This window comes from Saccopteryx leptura, chromosome 3 (genome assembly GCF_036850995.1).
Source record: "Saccopteryx leptura isolate mSacLep1 chromosome 3, mSacLep1_pri_phased_curated, whole genome shotgun sequence".
NCBI lineage: Eukaryota > Metazoa > Chordata > Mammalia > Chiroptera > Emballonuridae > Saccopteryx > Saccopteryx leptura.
The window spans coordinates 111,551,498-111,569,476 of NC_089505.1; the positions used below are offsets into that span (position 1 = coordinate 111,551,498).

Here is a 17,979-nt window from a genome sequence, read left to right on the forward strand (position 1 = left end):
GCAGGAACGCCAACACCCCCAGCAGCTGGGGAAGGCAGGGAATGGATCAGATCATCTGCCAGAGCCTTCAGAGGGAGTGCAGGCCTGCTGGAACCTTGATTTTGGACTTTGGTCTTTGGTCTCTCGAACTTTGAGAGAATACGTTTTTGCTGCTGTTAGCTACCCAGATTGTGCTAATTTGTTATAGCACCCCCAAGAAACTAAGACACCTGTTAACCTTTTAGTCCCAGCCTGGACATCTGGGAGGCCTCTCTGGTCTCTCCAGTCTGGGTTCCAGCCCCTTTTTGGGCTTCTGACCCCTCCTGTTAGCACTGATTCCAATGTATTAGGAGCATAGTTGATCTATCCAATTAGTTGTTACTTTCCAGGGGGCAGAGACATGCCATTCTTATTAACCATTGTTCTCTAGAGCCCAGAAAAAAAAATCCCAGTACACGGCAAGAATGACAATGATTGCACACATTTGTTGAGAATTCACAAAGTGGAAAGCATTGTTCTAGCAGCATAAACACAGACCTTACTCATTCCTTGCATCATTCTTATGTGGAAGGTATGGTTATTAGTTTCATTATACAGATGGGGTAATTGAGGCTCAGAGAGGTGAAGTAAACTGCTCAGGGTTGCACCACTAGTAAATAGAGTCAGGACTTGAACTCAGGTCTTTGGCTCCAAGGCTTGCATTCTTAGTTTCTACTGCTGCGATTAGAAGGTGCCTGATAAGTATCTGTAAAAAAAATGAATGATCCTTTCTTTTGGATGGGGGCCTGGCCTTCCTTCCCTGGGGTCTAACCCCCTTGCAGCAGCGCCTCAGTCAGGGCTTGCTGAAAGAAGTTATTCTGCAAGTGGGCAGTCTGGTGTCACAACTCAGGGCTGAGAAATCTGTCTATCTGTCTAGCGGGAGGGACTGTAAGAGGCAGTCACTCTGTGACAGCTGGCAACCCGATGGGACGTGGCAGGGAGGGGTAATGACTCTGGAAATCAGAGCAAAACCTTGCAGCCCCTCACCTCTGCCAGCCCCAGGGCAGTGCTGGCTGGCACCTCACTTTAGCAGTTTGTCTCATTGGTGAGCACAGTGTCCAAGCCAAGCTTAATTAATTCTCGGTGTCCTCTGAGTGTGTGCATATGAGTATTGTGAGTGTGTGTGTATTAAGGGAGTGTAGTGAGAGGAGATAAATATATGGGAATGTGATACATTTTAGATGATTAAAAAAAACAACAACCGGTTTCCTGGCTGGGTGGTTCAGAGGATAAAGCTTCGTCCCAGTGCACCGAGGTTGTGGGTTCTATCCCCAGTCAGGGCACGTAGGAGGAGCAATCAATGAGTGTACAACTAAATGGAACAAGTAAGTGGAACAATAAGTTGATGCTTCTCTCTTGCTCTCTCCCCCCCTCCTCAAATCAATGGAAAGAAAAAACAACAACAGTTAACACAATATTTGGTGCCTAAAGGGGGTAAACTTCAATTATCTTGAAAATGTCCTTCTGAGCAAAGCCTGTTGCTGATAATGTTGAATAAATGAGGTGTTACCGTATTAACATTGTTGATAATGACAAACATTTGTGCAATTATTTTCAGGCCACAAGACGCTCATTCATTCATTCGTTCACTCACTCCCTGGTCACTGTATCAGAGGAACGTTTGCAGCTGCAAGCGTCTGCATAGCCAACTAGCGGACGTTTGCTGTTAATTAACAGGGAATTTCATGGTAGGAGGTCACAAGGTTGATTTGACAGTTCAGTGGTGTCACTGAGGATCCATGCTCTTCTCTTTTTCTTCTGCTATCCTCAAATTATGGTGACATTGCCACTTGTGGTTGCCGGTTTTCATCTCCAAACACCTCATTCCTCCCAAGTACCCTGGAAAGCAGGAGGAGAAAGAAAGGTACCAGAGCAGGGCACTCTTCTCCTCTTATCAGGGATGGAAGCCTTTCCCAGACCCTCAGTAGATTTCCCCCTCTTATATCTCATTGGCTAGAAATGGGTCCCCTGCCCACCCCTTAACCAATCAGCATAAAGGGGAAAAAGGAGGCCATGACTTGCTTAGAAAGATCAGGCACAGTTGGCATCTGAACTGGGACTCTGTCAGCAAGGAAGAAGGCAGAGCGGCTGTTTCCATTCATTACACAAACATCTCTCCTGTGCCTTCTTCTAAGTGCAAGGGTTAGGCAAATGCTTAAGATGGAGTTCTGGTAACCGTCCTATATTATCTCAGTTTTATGGATTAAAAACTTGGCTCAGAGAGCTGAACTAGCTTGTCTGAAGCCCCCATCTAATGAGGGTAAGTTCAGAATTTGATCTCACATCATTCCATGCTCCTCCCACCACATGGATTTGCCTCACACTGAGTGCATAGCCTGCATCTTTTCTGGCAGGATGCTCACAGGGCTGTATTTTATGTCCCAGTCTCTTGGTGGCAGGGGCTGCCTGCCCATCCTGAGATTAATGGAGTTCCAGGACACTCCTGCGGGATGCAGGTGGAAGATGCCCCCTCCTCAACAAGGGGCAGGCTCCCTGCAGGTGGGTCCCAGATGGTGGCATTACCTGAGCAGTGGGATGGAGCAGGGGAGAGGTGCCAGGAGAGGGTGGGGCCAGAGCTGGTCAGACCAGTGCTCGGTGGAGAGCATGGCCAGGCTGCAAGGAGAGTGCCATGTAGATTAGAAGTGTGGCCTGTGACAGGCTTGGCCACGGTTGGCACTGTTGCCCTGACCCTGGCATTTGACGTTTTATAGGAATCAGAGATCAGTGCCTGGCAGGGAGTGGTACACACGCCAAGCTCACTGGAGCTTCTGAGAGATGCTAAACCTGGAGGCAGGGATATGAGGGCTCTTGGGCCAGGTCGTCACCTTTAAGCTGTGACCATATCTGTAGATCTGAGGGCAGGCTCAGGGGCCACTCTACTCCTGAGAGCCCCGCGTGTGTCTCTCTCACTCGCACCCCTCATCACCCACCCTGCGTGTAAGAGTAGTGGTTTGAAAAGGTGGACTCTGGATCCTGACTTTCTGGGTGTACCTCTTGGCCTCATCACTGATTAGCTGTGCAACTTTAGGTAAGTCATTTAAGCTCTCTGTTCCCAAGTTTTCTCATCTGTAAAATGGGACTAATAATGGTGCCAAGGCATATGATTGTTTTGAGGATTAAATAAACTAATGTGTCTAAATGCTGTGCCCAGCGCCTGGCACCTGGTGAGTGCTGAATGGGTCAGCTGGCATGACTATCACCACTCATGCCTTGGCACTGTACAAACCTCACTGGCTAGTTCAACCCAGATGTCAGCTGGAAGCCTCCTGTTCTTGCAAGTGAGTTAAAATTGGGGGGAAACTTCCCAATGCCTACAACTTGGGGAAGTCCAGTGTCTGTGTCAGGATTGCTACAATATCTTATAGGTCTCTGGTTCCTACCAATTCACCTTGAGGCCACTTGGCTGAAGAATTCAGATGTTACTTGGCTGGTTTTCCCAGCAAATTGGTTTCCTTAAGCATTTCAGGAGTGATGGCGACAGGGTGGTAGGGATGTCACGAGGCACAGCTCACCCCGTGGTGCTGTCTGGCAGCTCCTTTCCCTGCCACTCCCCCTCCCCCTGCCCCCCGTCTAATTCTGTTGCTCCCCCTGTTAAGCAGAGAGGCTTCTCCGTGGGTCACACTAGGAGCCACCATTTGCCGAGCACTTGTCAAGGGCCAGGAGCCATTCTGAGCACTTTGCAGAGTCTCCTCATTTAAAACTCATGAGACATTGGTGAGTATTTGCTTTTACTATCCCCACTTTGGGGACAAAAATAGGTGACACACTTTATACAGACAGTTAGTATGGCCCTGAACCCAGGGATCCACTATCCGCTGCCCTGCTTGGCCTTTCTGAAACCTTAGCTCTAGACTCTGGGGCTAAACTGATAATTCTGTAAGTTTATATATATATTAAAAAAATCTCCGCCTTGGCCGGGTAGCTCAGTTGGTTAAAGCATCATCCCAATACGCCAAGGTTGTGGGTTTGATCCCTGGTCGGGATCCATACAAGAATCAACCAATAAATGCATAAATAAGCAGAACAACAAATCGATGTTTCTCTCTCTGTCTCTCAAATCAATCAGTCAATCAATAAAAGAGTAAAAAAAAAAAAAAAATTTCCCCAACAAACAATCTCTCCTTACAAGAAACCCTGGCTCTAACCGTGCCCTCCTTCTGTGTCGCCGCACACAGGGCGGCCGGAAGGCGCAGAAGGCCGGGGCGGCTTTCATGCTGCTCAGACTGGAACTCCAGGCCTGGCTCTTGGGCCAGTCACTCTGCCTCCCTGATGCTCAGTCTCTTGTCCTGTGAAATGGCTTAGTAACATACACAATGGTGGCCGTGATCCTCAGCGTCTCTGTCTCCAGCTCCCAGCATGGTGTCAGCATGGGCGACACCAGAAAGGGCTCATTGGGCAGCATTCCTGTGTGCTCAGGGGGGACCTCTGTCCATAGCTGGCCTTGAGTGCGGTCTTTCTTCATTCCATCCCCTTCACGTCTGTGCCTCCTGCTGGGGCCTCTCCCGCCTTGAGGCCCCCTCTTCCTGTCTTTAGGTCTGCAGGAGCAGAGAGGCCACTCTTTCCATTGCTTCCTGACCCCCACAACACAGCTCTAGGAGGAAACTAATCCAGGCCTGTGGGAGACAGACAGTCTCTGAGCCGATGAGTGTGCTTCCCGCTGCCCCACCCGTCACTGGCAGTGGCCTCGTCCAGCCCGAGTGGCCTCATCCAGCCCGGACAGTGCTGGCCCAGCCTGCCATGGGCAGAGAGGAGAGGGGCAGGCAGCACTCTTCGAAGGATGCAGCAGATGAGGTTCCATCTCTGGCTCCATCTTGAGAAGCTGTGCTGGGTTGGGCCGTGACAGAGAGCTTGCCTCTCACGCCACCTCTACGGGTAGTGTGAGAGGCGAGAAAAGGTTCTGTGCCTACAGTTTGCCTAGTCCCTACTCTCATCCCCAAGGCGGCTCCTGCAGTGGGGCTGCAGTCAGATGGAAACCAGGGCTAGGGGACCTGGGTTCCAGTCTCTGCTTCTTGCAGCTTGGGTGAGGAACCCTGTTGGAGCCTCCATATCCTCTGCCATGAGGGCTGAGGGGCAGCTTCACCAGGACTCTGATTGATGTGAAACAGTTGGGCAACCCCTGTGCCCTGTGTAGACACCTCCCCCCCCCCAAGGAGTGGGGAAGCAGGGTCGACCTGGCATCTGTGATCTCTGTGGTGAAGAAGAACTCTCTGTCCCTTGACACACACAGCACGGCCCACCGGCCCACTCAGCCCCTGAAGGGTATGTGTGTGCATTTGTGTCTCTGTGTTTGTGTGTCTGTTTGCACACACATGTGCACGTCTGTGTGTGCATGTCTTTCTGTGTATATGTGTGTCTCTGTGTATGTGCATGTCATTCTGTGTGTATATGTGTGTGTGCAGGTGTGTATTTGGGCTGCTTGTGTGCTAAGCTAAATGCTTCTCCTCATGTCCCCCACCTCCCTGGTCCCAGGACATTGGAAACCCCATGTAAGCCCAGCTCCTCCTCGGGCCATCTGTCCTTGACTCCTCACAGAGAGTGGAAAGTGGTATTTCTGTTTCTTTATTTCTCAGTCAGTTCTCCAGGTGGCACGAATGTCCTCTAGCAGGTGAGTCGGAGCTTCCTCTTCTCTCTCGGGTTTGCCTTCTGCCTCTTGCTCCAGCCTTTCCCCTTCTCTGTCTTCCCTCTGCTGCCTTTTCCTCTCCTACTCTCCCTTCATGGCTGCCTCTGACTCCCTCCCTCGCCTTCCTTTCCAGTCTCTGTCTCTGCTTCCCCTCCATCTCCCCTGCTGTCTCTCCCTGCCTTGCACCGTGTCTCTCTGTCTCTGTCCCTCCCGTCTCAGCCACCAGAACTTGCTAACAGCTGCTCCTCTGGGAGGCGTGAAGGCGGAGTTGGCAGTTGAGGCTCTGTGGCAGGCGCAGAGCCAGGAGGGGGGCTGTTCTGCGTTCGGGGTGTGTGTGTGAATGGTAGTGTTCGTGGGAGGAGAGGAGCCAGGGGAGTGCCGAGAGGTAGTGTTCATGGGGTCGAGGCAGCTGAGCCCTGGGAGAAGCCTGAGGTCTGCGGGGAGTTGGAGATGGGTGGATGGGGGATGAGGTTTGAGTCTGGTAGGTGTGTACGTGCATGTGCGCATGTGTGTGAGGGGCGTGGGGACGAGTGAAGCCTGGCAGCTCTCAGAAAGGAGAAGCCTGCTTTTCAGCATCTTGTCTCTGTCCACTCTAGCCAACCGTGGGCCTGGGCACTGACACAGGGAGCCATAGCAGATGGTACAGGAGCCCAATTCCTGTGAGTGTGGCAGCAGCAGACCGGGAAAGGCCTGCCAGGCGGGGAGCAGCGGGTGCCTAGCACGCATTACTGCACCATCAGTGACGCCAGGGAGCTACAGCGGAAAGCCAGGAGGCAGTAAGCAGGCGTGAGATCCATGCTCACCCCTTGCTCTCCAGTGCCCTGACCGCATTACACACAGTGCTGAGGGGGACCTGAGGGCCAAGGACTCAGTCACCTTGTACTCTTTAGTGTTAAGGAGTTCATAGCTCATACAAGCAGCCCATTCTGTTTTTGGAAACCACTGTCTTCTAGAAAGAACAAACAAGGTCACAAACTCCTATTCATCCCTCAAAGCCCAGCTCAGATGTTACCTTCTCATGGGAGGCCCTTCATGAATCTCTATATAGAGACACTCTCCTCTGGTTACACCTCTACCTTGAACCTGTCAGGGCACTGAGACCACCATTTGATGATATTTATGCACTTATATGTCTTTTTCATGGAACTTGGAGTTCCTAGAGGGCAAATGTCTCATTTGTCTCTCTGCCCCAAGTCCAAGAAGGGGGTAGACCCAGAGTGGGTTCTGAGTCACACAGATCCTTGGGTGACCCAGACTGGGCCTAAGGGGTGAGGTTGGGCAGACAACATGCTCCAAACCTGGGGGTCCTCAGGGCACTGGATCTTGGTCAGTCAGTCAGTTGGTGAGCTCCATGGACTGAGGGTCCATTCTATGTTCAGTCTTCCCTGGGACCCTGGGGTGGAGAACAATATGGAGGTACTAGGAACCCTGCTCTGAAGGAGAGACATGGCCTCGGCTCTGAGAGACGGGGACCCCGTCTGAGAGAATAACCATGGCCCACAGAGGGGCTGTGTCTCTCCAGGCTGGCTTGTCACCACCAGCATGAATGATCTGTCTGTCCTGTCTTTAGTTCCATTTTAAAGCAATTCCTCCACCCTCAATCCTGTGTCTAATGAACGTGACATTCAGAGAAAATGTCTTTGGTAAAAGGTCACAGAAGGAAGGTGGCTTTCTGGCTGGCAGTACCTGTCCTTCCCGCACCAGCTGGCTCTCCTTCAAGATGAGGTGCTAGCTGCTCCTCCCCCACCAGGTGCCTTTCAGGCTGTGGAAACCTTCTCATCTAGAAAGACACAGCACCGCTGGCCATGTCTGTTCCCTTATTCTCTCTGGGCTCTCCAAGACCCAGAGATAACTCGGATCCCAGCCCTACCTGCAGGGCACCTAGGAGGGTGGATGCTACCTGAAGTCCCGGCTCCAGGGTGAATCTGCAGGAGCCGGCAGGGGGCAGAGGCGATGAGAAGCCACACCCTCCATACTCACTAGTTTGTCCTTGGTCCTGAGGCAAATGGTGGGTCACTGAAGATTTAAACAGGGAGATGTTGGTCATACTTGTTCTTAGGAAGATCACTCCAGCTGCAGGTTGGAGGACAGATGCCGGTGGGAGCGGGGCTGCACCTAACTAAGACTTGTGCTGCCATGGTGAAGGGACAGGTAGGATGGCACGCTGCCTTTGGCCGCTGTAAGGCACGCCTCTGATCCCCCTTCTGGTGCCAAGTACATTCTTTGATGGCTGATGGGATGGAGTTGCCTTGGAGCCATTAGTACTTGGTGTTTTAAGGGAGTCCAGGGGGCAGTTGTGGGGCCTGGAATTTGTTGTCAGGCAGCTGCAGTTCAAGTCTAAGAACTTGGGCACATGACTTAGATCCGCCTGCGCCTCTGGTTCCTGGTCGGTGAAATGGGCGCAATGAGAGAACGTCTCCCACCCTCATCTGGCTAGTGCAGAGGATGGAACTGTAAACCTGTAGTTTTGTTGACCTGTTGTTGTTATTCAAGGTTGTGAACCCAAGCGCTATACAGGATCTCGAAGACCAGACATCATAGCAGAGGAGAACGTGTGTGGTCACGGTAGCAGGAGTGCGAATCTTGGCTTTGTTACTACCTCGCTGCCTCTCTTGGCCACAGTTACCTGATTTATAAAATGGGGTCATGGTAGTACCTACCTTGTGGTGTATAGAAGCAACTGCTCTTCTAAGCAGTATATATTTTATATAGCCTCCCATCACTGGGAAAGAGGCATCATTACTCTCCAGGGTAGCTAGAGGGAGAGAACAGAGCTTGATGTTTAGCTGTTTTTGGAGTGAAAATTGCCTTCCCACCCCCGCCCTCCAAGGGCGGGGACTGTGCTTGAACTTGCCTGTCCCACTGTAGCAGATGATGCGGTGGCGCCCTGCCCGTGTGCCCCAGCAGCTCCCGCAAGTTCCTGCAACCCTCCGATGGAACGAGGGCTTTCTCTTGCCTTGCGCCAGGAGCAGGCTGGAGTGAATGCCACTGGGAGCAGCCCTCAGCCAGTCATGGGTGAAAATGGAGTATAAACATGGTTGCTTTGACCCTCAGGTGGGCCACCTGTGCAGTGTGTTCCACACCACCCCCCAGAGGTTCCCAGCTGGCTTGAGTTTCAGGTGCCCACCATGGTGACCTACTCATTAGCATGCCCATATTGGCTTCTTTCCCTCCCTGTCTCCCCACTCTCTGACCTCTGCTTCCAGGGAGCGCATCCCAAAGGAACCCCTTGCACCCAAATCCTCATCTCAACTCTGCGTCTTGGTGAACCCAGATGACGGGTGCTTCTCTAGGGTGTAAGGGAAGAGAGGAGGAAAGGAGGGTTTTGAAAAACAGGGAGCCTGAGCAACATGACAAGAACCCATGGGCCTGACGCTAAGAGGTGGCAGTGAAATATTACCAGGAGCGGCTGAGGTTCAAGAGCATTAGGTCAATTGTTAGTCATGTACTGTGCTGTGTAACCACTGCCGTTACCTTCAAACTTTCAGCAAAACTCAGTCATGTGGAACAGCATTATGTCCGTGTTTGCTCTGGGGAGTCGAAGGAAGGAAAGGCTGCCAAGTTCTCAGGGTTAGTTCAGGGCAGAGAGAAGTCTCCAGGAACAGAAAGCAAGACCTGTATGAGATGAGAATTTAGCTGAGTGATATCTGGGAGAAATGAGGTCCTGCAGGTATTGTTGGACTTGCAATTTTCCTAACATATTTAGGATGGGATACTGGGAATATTTTACTCATATGTTAAAATAAGGGTGAACCCACAAGATTGAACACTGTGGGGTCGTCCAGGTGCTTGGTGAGGTGAGGTGATATATGCAAAGCACCCAGCATGGTGCTTGACTCACACTCATTGCTCAGGGGATGATAAGAGCGTCCCTTCCAAGGAAGGAGGTTTTCTGCACTAAGACACTCACAGGGGCATGGAGGCGTGGCCTAGCAGAGCTGGATTTGAAGCAGTTGGGTTAACAAGAGCGGCTGGAACGCACCCTGTGATCTCATCTTCACCAGGCCCCAGGGAACCCTCTCTCCTCCTCACTCTTCACTTTCTCCTTTGTTAAGGAAACTCCAGTGCAGCCTGTTTGTACCTCTGGTCCATTTTCTGGACATCTTCTTTTTCTTTTTCTTTTTTTCATAGTGTCTAAATACAGACTCAGAAGACATTTTATTTCTAATCTGTGACCAGACATAGATAGCCATAAACAGGACTGCAAATAAAGTTACTAAATGCTCAGGATGCAACCGGTTTTTGTTCTTCCTTTTGTCTTGTAGCTGCAGTATTTACCTTCTGGTCACAGGGCCTTTGCACATACTGTTTCCTCTATTCAGAATGCCATTTTCTCAACACTGCCCCTCCTAGCTTAGTTAATTCCTATCTACCCTTTGAATCTCAGACCAGGTATGGTTTCCTAAAGGAAATCCTCCTTGATTTTAGGTTTGCTTCTTGCAGACTGTGTTCTTTTCCTTTGAATCTCAACACATGTGATTATGTGAATAATGTCTGCAAGCCAGCAAGCACCATGTGGCAGGAATCTAATTCACCCCCCCCCCGTGCCCCCCATTGTATTGTCAATACCAGCACAGCATGACTAGAGAAGGTGCTCACTATGTACTTGTTAAAGAAATAAGGTAAGACACTTTTAGTCCCAGGGTAAAGGTGTCAACTTGGACCCCATCTATGGCTTCCAGAGCTAACGGGGCCCCTTAACAGTCTTTGTTCCATCCTCCTGCCTCCAGGTGAATTACTTACCTGCTTAAAATGCCAAGCTCTTCCCACTGCGGGACTGAGAAGCATTAATTGTGTGGGGAAGCCAGTGTGTGTGACATGAACAAAGGGTAGCGTGGGACAGACATTTAGAAAACTAAAAGGTAAGTTTTCTTCACTTCCTCCCTCCCTCCCTGCCTCCTTCCCTCCTTCCCTCCACCTCTCTTTTCTTTTTCTTTTCATTGTAGGCTTTTTCTGAGCTTTTATATGCTAATGAATGAGGCAAATCTCCAAGAGGAAGGGTTTACTCTGCAGCAGGTTCCAAATGTATTTGATCCCAGAATTTATTGATTCATTGATTTTGCAGAGCAAATTTGGGATTCATGTTTCTCAGGAAATTCTTGGGGAAATGCTGACCTACAGAGTCAAGTCCATGTTTTTGAGCTTTATGTTTAAAATCCCTAAAGACCTGGGTCCTGCACCTCTTAGGTCCCCCTGTTCCTCCATTTACTCTTGGCTCCAGCCCACTCAATGAGGTGAAGCCTTCCAACCATCACACGCTCTTCACTGCCTCCTTTCTCTCTGTCAGGATGTAGGTAGCCCTACTGTCTGCTGGCTGAACTCTTGTTTATCCTTCAAGATCAAGACCAAGATCAAGTATCATCTTCTCCATGAAGCCCTCCTTGATTGTGTTCCCAGAGTCCCTGATATATCCTTCTACTAGAACAGGGGTCGGGAACCTTTTTGGCTGAGAGAGCCATAAACACCACATTTTTAAAAATGTAAGTCCATGAGAGCCATACAACGACCCGTGCACGTTAAGCATTATCCAATAAAAATTTGGTGTTGTCCCGGAGGACAGCTGTGATTGGCTCCAGCCACCCGCAACCATGAACATGAGCGGTAGGAAATGAATGGATTGTAATACATGAGAATGTTTTATATTTTTAACATTATCAATTTTTTTATTAAAGATTTGTCTGCAAGCCAGATGCAGCCATCAAAAGAGCCCCATCTGGCTCGCGAGCCATAGGTTCCCGACCCTTGTCCTAGAACGTGACTATAATCTCTAGTAAGGAGCTGTTCATGTGTCTGTCCTCCTGTTAAGCTCCTCAGGGTCAAGGTCAAAGTGATTTCGTATTCATGGCCATGTCCCCCGTGACCAACAGAACATTTCACAGAGTGGGGGAGCATAAATATTTATTTGCTGAATAATGGCATAAATGAGGGTTGAAATGGAAATCTTTTCAGTCTTAAAAATGGTGGAGAGGGATGGCCCAGTCTCCCTTGCCACGATCTGCAGTGAAATCTCTCCATTCCTTTATCCTCATTGTGGGCCTCTGTGCTTGGCCCCTTCCTGAGTGGTGGGAGTGGTATATGACATTCTGGTGGGTTTTAAATTCCAAGTCCAATACATCTCTGGCTTTCCTTATCTTACTAGTAAAGAGTGCATGAGAGGATGAGGGATGGGGTGAAAATGGGGAAGAGGTGAGCTCGGGGTGGGCGCTGCACTTGTTATTTGCTCTAATCAAGCTCATGGGCCAGAATCCACTATTCATTTTTTTGGTCATTATCTCACTTGGCCTCTCACGGGTATTGAGCAGAATTATGCACTTTCTCCTTCTCCAAACACCGTCTCCTCTTGGCTTCCAGGACACCGCATTCTGGCTCACTGGTCCTTCCCTTCCCTAGTTGGATCCTCAAATATTGGAGGATCCGGACCCTCAATCTCTACATTTATTCTCCCTGGGAGATCTCATCTAATGCACTGGCTTTATGTATTGTCTCTCTGCTGATATCTCCCATTCTACCCTCATCACTGAGTTCCACGTGCATTTACCCAGAAGTCCTCCCTTTATATGTAACAGGCCTCCATACCTAATTCTGCCAAAGCAGGAGCCTAGATCGGAGCCTAGATCCTGTCCACCCCCAAATGAGTTTCTTTTCTAGTCTTCCCATTTCAAAATGGCACCATGACTTGCTTAGTTACTCCAGCTGAAAACCATCTGCAAGTCATTCTGTCGGTAAGCCCCTATATTGCTCTATTCCGAAATATAACCTAAATCTGCCGCATCTGGCCATCTCCTCCGCTATCACCCCGCCATCATCCCTCACCTGGACCATTGCAACAGCCCCGAACTGGTGCGTCTGGTTCCTGGCTCGTCCCCTACCCCTTTCCCATCGCCACTGACAGAGCCTGTGAGTATTACTGAAAGAGTGAGGGCTTTGCCCTCAGACAGATATGGGTTTATATCCTGGTTCTGCCAAGTTTTATCTGTGTGACCTTGAAGAAATGACTGAACTTCTCTGAACCTCAGCTTCTCATTTGTGGAATAAAGATGAAAGCCACCCTCTTGCTTTGGAGACGAGGCATCCCAGGGTCTTCTCTGCTGTGGTTAAAATGAGGAGGTGGGGCTATGGGGTAGACCACTTGGACTTGACTTCACCTGGAAAACACAAAACCAGACTAAACATCACTGGAGAATTACATTTGGAAATATACATATATGCATGTGCTGTTTTGTGACCCTTGTAATTGTATCTACTACGTGTCAAGCCTGCTTTGGCTTATTCACAGACATTATGATGTTTTAAATAATTCCATGAGATATACCTACGTGGGAGATCACTCAGAGTAGTGACGTAACTTGTCCAAAGGCACACAGTGTGTCAGCAGCAGGGTCAGCATTTGACCCTGGGTTCCATTCTTGACTCCCACAGAAGGCTGGGCTTCCACTTTGTATGGATAGACTAACATGGATGCAACCCCAGCCACGTGGAGGCGCTCTCATTCAGAGTCCGGGCCTTGGAGTTGGCTGTAAGTTGGAGTCTAAGCTCTGCTGTTGAGAGAGATTTTCTCAGTCAAGTCACTAAATCTCTCAGAATCTCTATTACCTTGTGAGAAAAAAACCCAAAACATTAAGACAATAGCAGTTATCTCATCAGGTGGTGTGAAATCAAATACAATATTATGTGCTAAAGTGGTCTGTAAACTGTAAACACATGAATTATCCTTTTCTCCTTCAGTATTTGTGGGCAATATGGGTCCAGAGAGGCTGCTTTGTTTTGGGGGCTTACCCTGCTTCTTTGAGTGCTCTTGGGTACCCGGGATCACCCCCCCCCCTTTCTCAGCCAGAACACTAGTTTTTCCTCACTCTGCCTTTAGCTCTGATTGTTTTCTTGACTCAGTTTCTCTCCCCAGCTCTTCAGACCCCCTGCTCCATGATCACAGTCTCCTGGGAAAACTGCTCAGACGTTCTCACTTGGAAGGGGATGTCTGCAATTTATGTTGCTATGCTATTCTCTCCCCAGGAAGACAGGAGTATGTTAGCCTGCATGTAACAGTAGGGATTTTTTCCCAAGCTTTTATTTCCAGAGATAAGATTCTTATTAGGACGGAGCTGTGAAAAGCTGCCTCTGTTCAGACTTGTGTCTTCTGCTTCCTAATACCTGTCCTGGTGGTGTAGCCCCCCCCACCCATCCCTGGCCTGTGGAGCTGAGCACACGACAGTGTAGGCCAGCAGGGGGCAGCAGAGGGCAGCAGAGTATGAACTAGAAGGGGCTGGCGGAGGGGCAGGTGTTTCTGCAGCTGTTGGGAGAGGGGCCCTGGGTGGAAGGGTCTGGTGACTGAGTCTGCTCTGCTCTAGGTCAGCAAAGATGTGGGGATTGCTTCCAGAAAGTCTCTGAAGAGAATGCATGTCTAAAAGTGCAATGGGACAGAGACTCCGGTGGAGCCATTTTAGGCAAAAAGTGGCCTTCATTGGCTCACAGAACCTGGTTCTCAGGGACAGTTACAACCAGGAACTCAAAAGCCATAGGACCATTTCTCTGCTCTATGGGTCCTCTTTCTTCTCTGTGGCACCTTTATCCTTTTTAATTTTTTTTTGTTCTCCTGAAGACTGGCTCCTTCAGGGACTGGAACTATGGTCACCAGCAGCTCCTGCCTCCCCAGGCTCCCTGATTCACTGTCTTCCTCTGGTTCTGCCCGGACAAGCCTCAGAGGAGACTTTTTGTTGTCCTGTACTGGGTCATACCCTGCCCATGCGGCCAGGGGGTAGGGTCCTCTGGTTGGCAGCCAGGACTGAGTTTTGGTGAGGGGGAAGGAACGTTCTCCAACGAAGGGCTTTCTCTTGTGGAGGAATAAACTGAGCGGACACAGCAATACGCACCTACCACAGCCTACGGTGGATGTGACACTTTCCCTTTGGCACAAAGGCAACCATCTGTTTCTTGGATTCAAGAGCTGACCTTTGAGGTTCAGGTTAGCAACTCCCACCCCTCACTCCCTTTCCTGAAAGGAAGAGACAGCGTCCCAGGAGGACCGGAGCTTGGTTCTCTGCCTTAAATTCACCTTGCCCTGGCCTCTTGGTGACTCTCAAGTGGGCGCGACGAAGAGGCCATCAGGAGATAGTGTTTGAGCTGGGAGGAAGTGGGGGGGGGGGTGATCTGACCCCCACAGCAAGGTCTCAGTTGAGATCAGCAAATAGGATCCTTACAGGTTTCCTGCCCGAGATGCACTGTAAAGAGTGATTTACTCTGCCTGTCATTGCCTGCTAACCCTGGAAGCTAAGCAGGGGCTGCCTCGGGCCGCGATAAATGTCCCCACCTGAGCATTGTTAGTGGTGTCTTCTGACCTGTGAGGTCATGTGGTGAAGCATGAAGGGTAGGGGTGGGGTCCATGGAAGCTTTAGGAGGCCCAGGCAGTGTCCTGGAGCCTCCCTGGAGACCGTAACAAAGGATGGGGACAGTGCTACACACACCTGGAGCAGGAAGTGCCATGGGTCCAGTGGTGGGGTCAGGGCAGGCAGACGGGGTAGTGGTGGGGAACCTGGCCAGACCTTTGGGCACTGCCACCCCAATTTCTCATGTATGTAAAGTATCTGCTGGCACGGCCTTATTTGACCCTAATAGTCTTTGGTCCTACGTTACAGTTGAGGAGACTGAGGCCGAGGGTGAGTGACTTGTTCAGATTGCTGATGACAGTTGGCAGAACTAGGGCTGGGACCCAGGTCTCCTGTTGCTCAGACCACGTCACTCTCTGTTGTACAGAGACAGAACAGGGGACGAGGAGGCAGCTGATGCGACACAGTCATCGACATGTAGGGATGGAGGCCTGTCCACATGGCAGCCCGGGCCCGGCCCAGGCCTTGCAGCCCCTGCAGGGTGCATAGGGGAATTCTGTAAAATAAGTCATCGAGATTGCTGTACTGATAACGTCCAGGTGCCTGATGCTGTTGGACCAAATGGACGTGTACTGAATTTCCTGTGGACAATTGCGTTTCACCTTCTGGTACTTTCTGCATGCCCAGGCCTCCTGAGCTTCTAGTCTGCATACTCTCAGCAAGGCATCCCCATGAGGAGCCCACAGCCATCGTGGACGCCCTAGATCACAAGCTCTTGTCTCTTTCTCCACCCCTAGGCTGCTCCTTCTCTGGGACCTCGCAGCTCAGTGACTAGGATCATCTTCCTCTAAACATTTCAAGCCAGAAAGCTGAGCATCACCTTCAACTCTACTCTCCCTCTTACCTCATTCAATCAATCTCCAAAGTCCCCTGGATTCCTCTCCTTAATGTCACTCGAATGCAACCTGGCACAGGATGGGACCTGTGCCGGGTACCCCACAGAAGCTGGAACGGCGCACTTCCTCTGGGGAGGTGGTGTGTCCTTGCTTGCCGGGGCTGCGGGTGAGGCATGATAGGAGATGCGCCCATTGAGGCAGGGGACAGCAGACTTGGCATCCTTTGGGGAAGGGAAGTAGGCATGGAACAGAACTGTTGACAGACTCTGGGCTGCTATATTGGGAAGATTTGACAACACACACAAGGAGAGAGTGAGGGCGCGCTGACGGCTGGTGAGAGGCGCGGGGGCTGGCTGGGGACGCGCCGCCACCACCCACGCAGAAGGAAGTTGGGAACAGATTGCTTGGGACTGGTGCCAACCTCCTGAAGAGTCGTCTGCTCCCTCTCCTGGTTCTGGCACTGCTGAGCAATTGGGGAAGGGGCTGCCTGGTCGCACTCAGGTTGGCCAGGAATACGGGGCGCAAGGGCGCATCCCGAGGTGGGAGCCTCACTCTGCACAGAGGGGCCTCTTTGCCTCTGGCCTTGGTTTCCCATTCTGCCCCATCCTGTCCCACACCACCCCAAACCAGCCCAGCCTAATATCACCCTGCACCTTTACACCCTCTCCCATCTCACCCTTCTTATCTCTAAACCCTCTGCCATTTACCCCGTCCCATGGTCACCAGTACAGGACGCTTCCTCACGTTTTGTTTCTTATCTCATTTTGAGTGGATGAGGAAACAGGAGGATGAGTTTTCTTTATTTGTTTAGGGCTTGGGACAATAATTATACTCTGTCCTTCAAGCTTGTTCAGAACCAACTGAGTGATAACTCAGGAGTTGGGTTGATAGAGTCATGGAGAATGAGACTTGGAAGTGTGGCCACAGTGGGGCCCCATACAATCCCCGTCTCCAGGCACGGACAGAACCGAACAGCTGCAGGTCTCTCCCCTAGAGGCAGCCCAAGGGGTTGGTCCACGTTCTGCAGTTCTCCCCAATCTCCCACCAGATGAAGTATTCCCTAGAGTCAATAGGGCTATAGTTCTACCTCGGCACCTCTGAGCACACGGTAGAGCCGCACTTCTTGGCCCCTCATGATTGAGCAAGACATGGTAGTAAAAGTAAAAATGTAAGCGATGTCTAAGCATTAGTATGTCCCCGGCCCCTCCCCCCAGGTGATATAGAGAAGTGGGAAGAACAGTGATTAGACTCCCACCTCCCTGACTAGATCTTAGGAGAAAATAAGAAAATGAGAAATAGCCTCCTTGTAAAGTGCACGAGGTGAGCACTCAATTCATTGAACAAATCCTGCTGGGTTGGGGAGAATCGAAACTGCCATCTTTAATCCCTCTAATTATGTTAGAGGCCATTCCGCTCTGCTACACCCTCTTACTTCCACCTGGCCTCCTGGAATCCTCTCCAATGGGATCCTCCTCCCCATCTTCTCTTCCCCTCAGTGCAGAGCATGGGGGGGGGGGAGGGATATCTGTAAAGGATGCAGCACCTGGGTGGCCGGAGTCCATGCGGGAGCCACCTGCCTCCCTGGGCTCCCTTTCCTGTCCTTGCTTCTGCTCCCTCCCTCATACTTGCAGAGCCCCCACATGATCCCCACTCCCTTCCTGCTGGCTGGAACCTGGGTGTATTTACAATGACTCATTTTCTGGGTAACTGTTGGTGGGAGTTGGTGACCATCCTCCTTTGTCACTCAGACCTCGTTTCCCCCCGGTGCCTCTCGGGGAAAGGAGTGTTGAATGCAGGCCTGAGACTTGGGAGAAAGCCAGCCATTAATAAACTCCTGGGAAGGAGGACTCAAGCAGTACCTGTTGAGTGAATGTATATGTTTGTGCATGTGTGTACACATATTGGGGGAGGGAAGCCACAATCTGTTAAAGCTTTTAAACTGACCAGACAGTAACATCTAGAAACATCTGGGCAATGAGAGGGGGATTCTGGATTTAGAGTTAGTCTTCCAGTCAAGTGTTGGCTCTGACCATTAGTAACTGCACGACCTTGGGCAAGTCAATTCACCTTGTGACTTCATTGTCCCCACTGTACATTGAGCGCTTGTACAGTGGATGTGTCTCCT

The 17,979-nt window shown here is 50.6% G+C and overlaps 1 long non-coding RNA gene across 1 annotated transcript in view; it reads left to right on the forward strand.

Moving 5' to 3' along the window:
- The window catches only part of LOC136397603 (uncharacterized), a 32,327-nt gene extending 14,956 nt beyond the window's left edge, over positions 1-17,371 (forward strand). The window contains exons 2-3 of the long non-coding RNA XR_010749885.1: positions 10,369-10,500; positions 15,756-17,371. This is a non-coding gene — a long non-coding RNA (uncharacterized lncRNA). The remainder of the gene's footprint in view (positions 1-10,368; positions 10,501-15,755) is intronic.
- Positions 17,372-17,979: the final 608 nt, after the last annotated feature.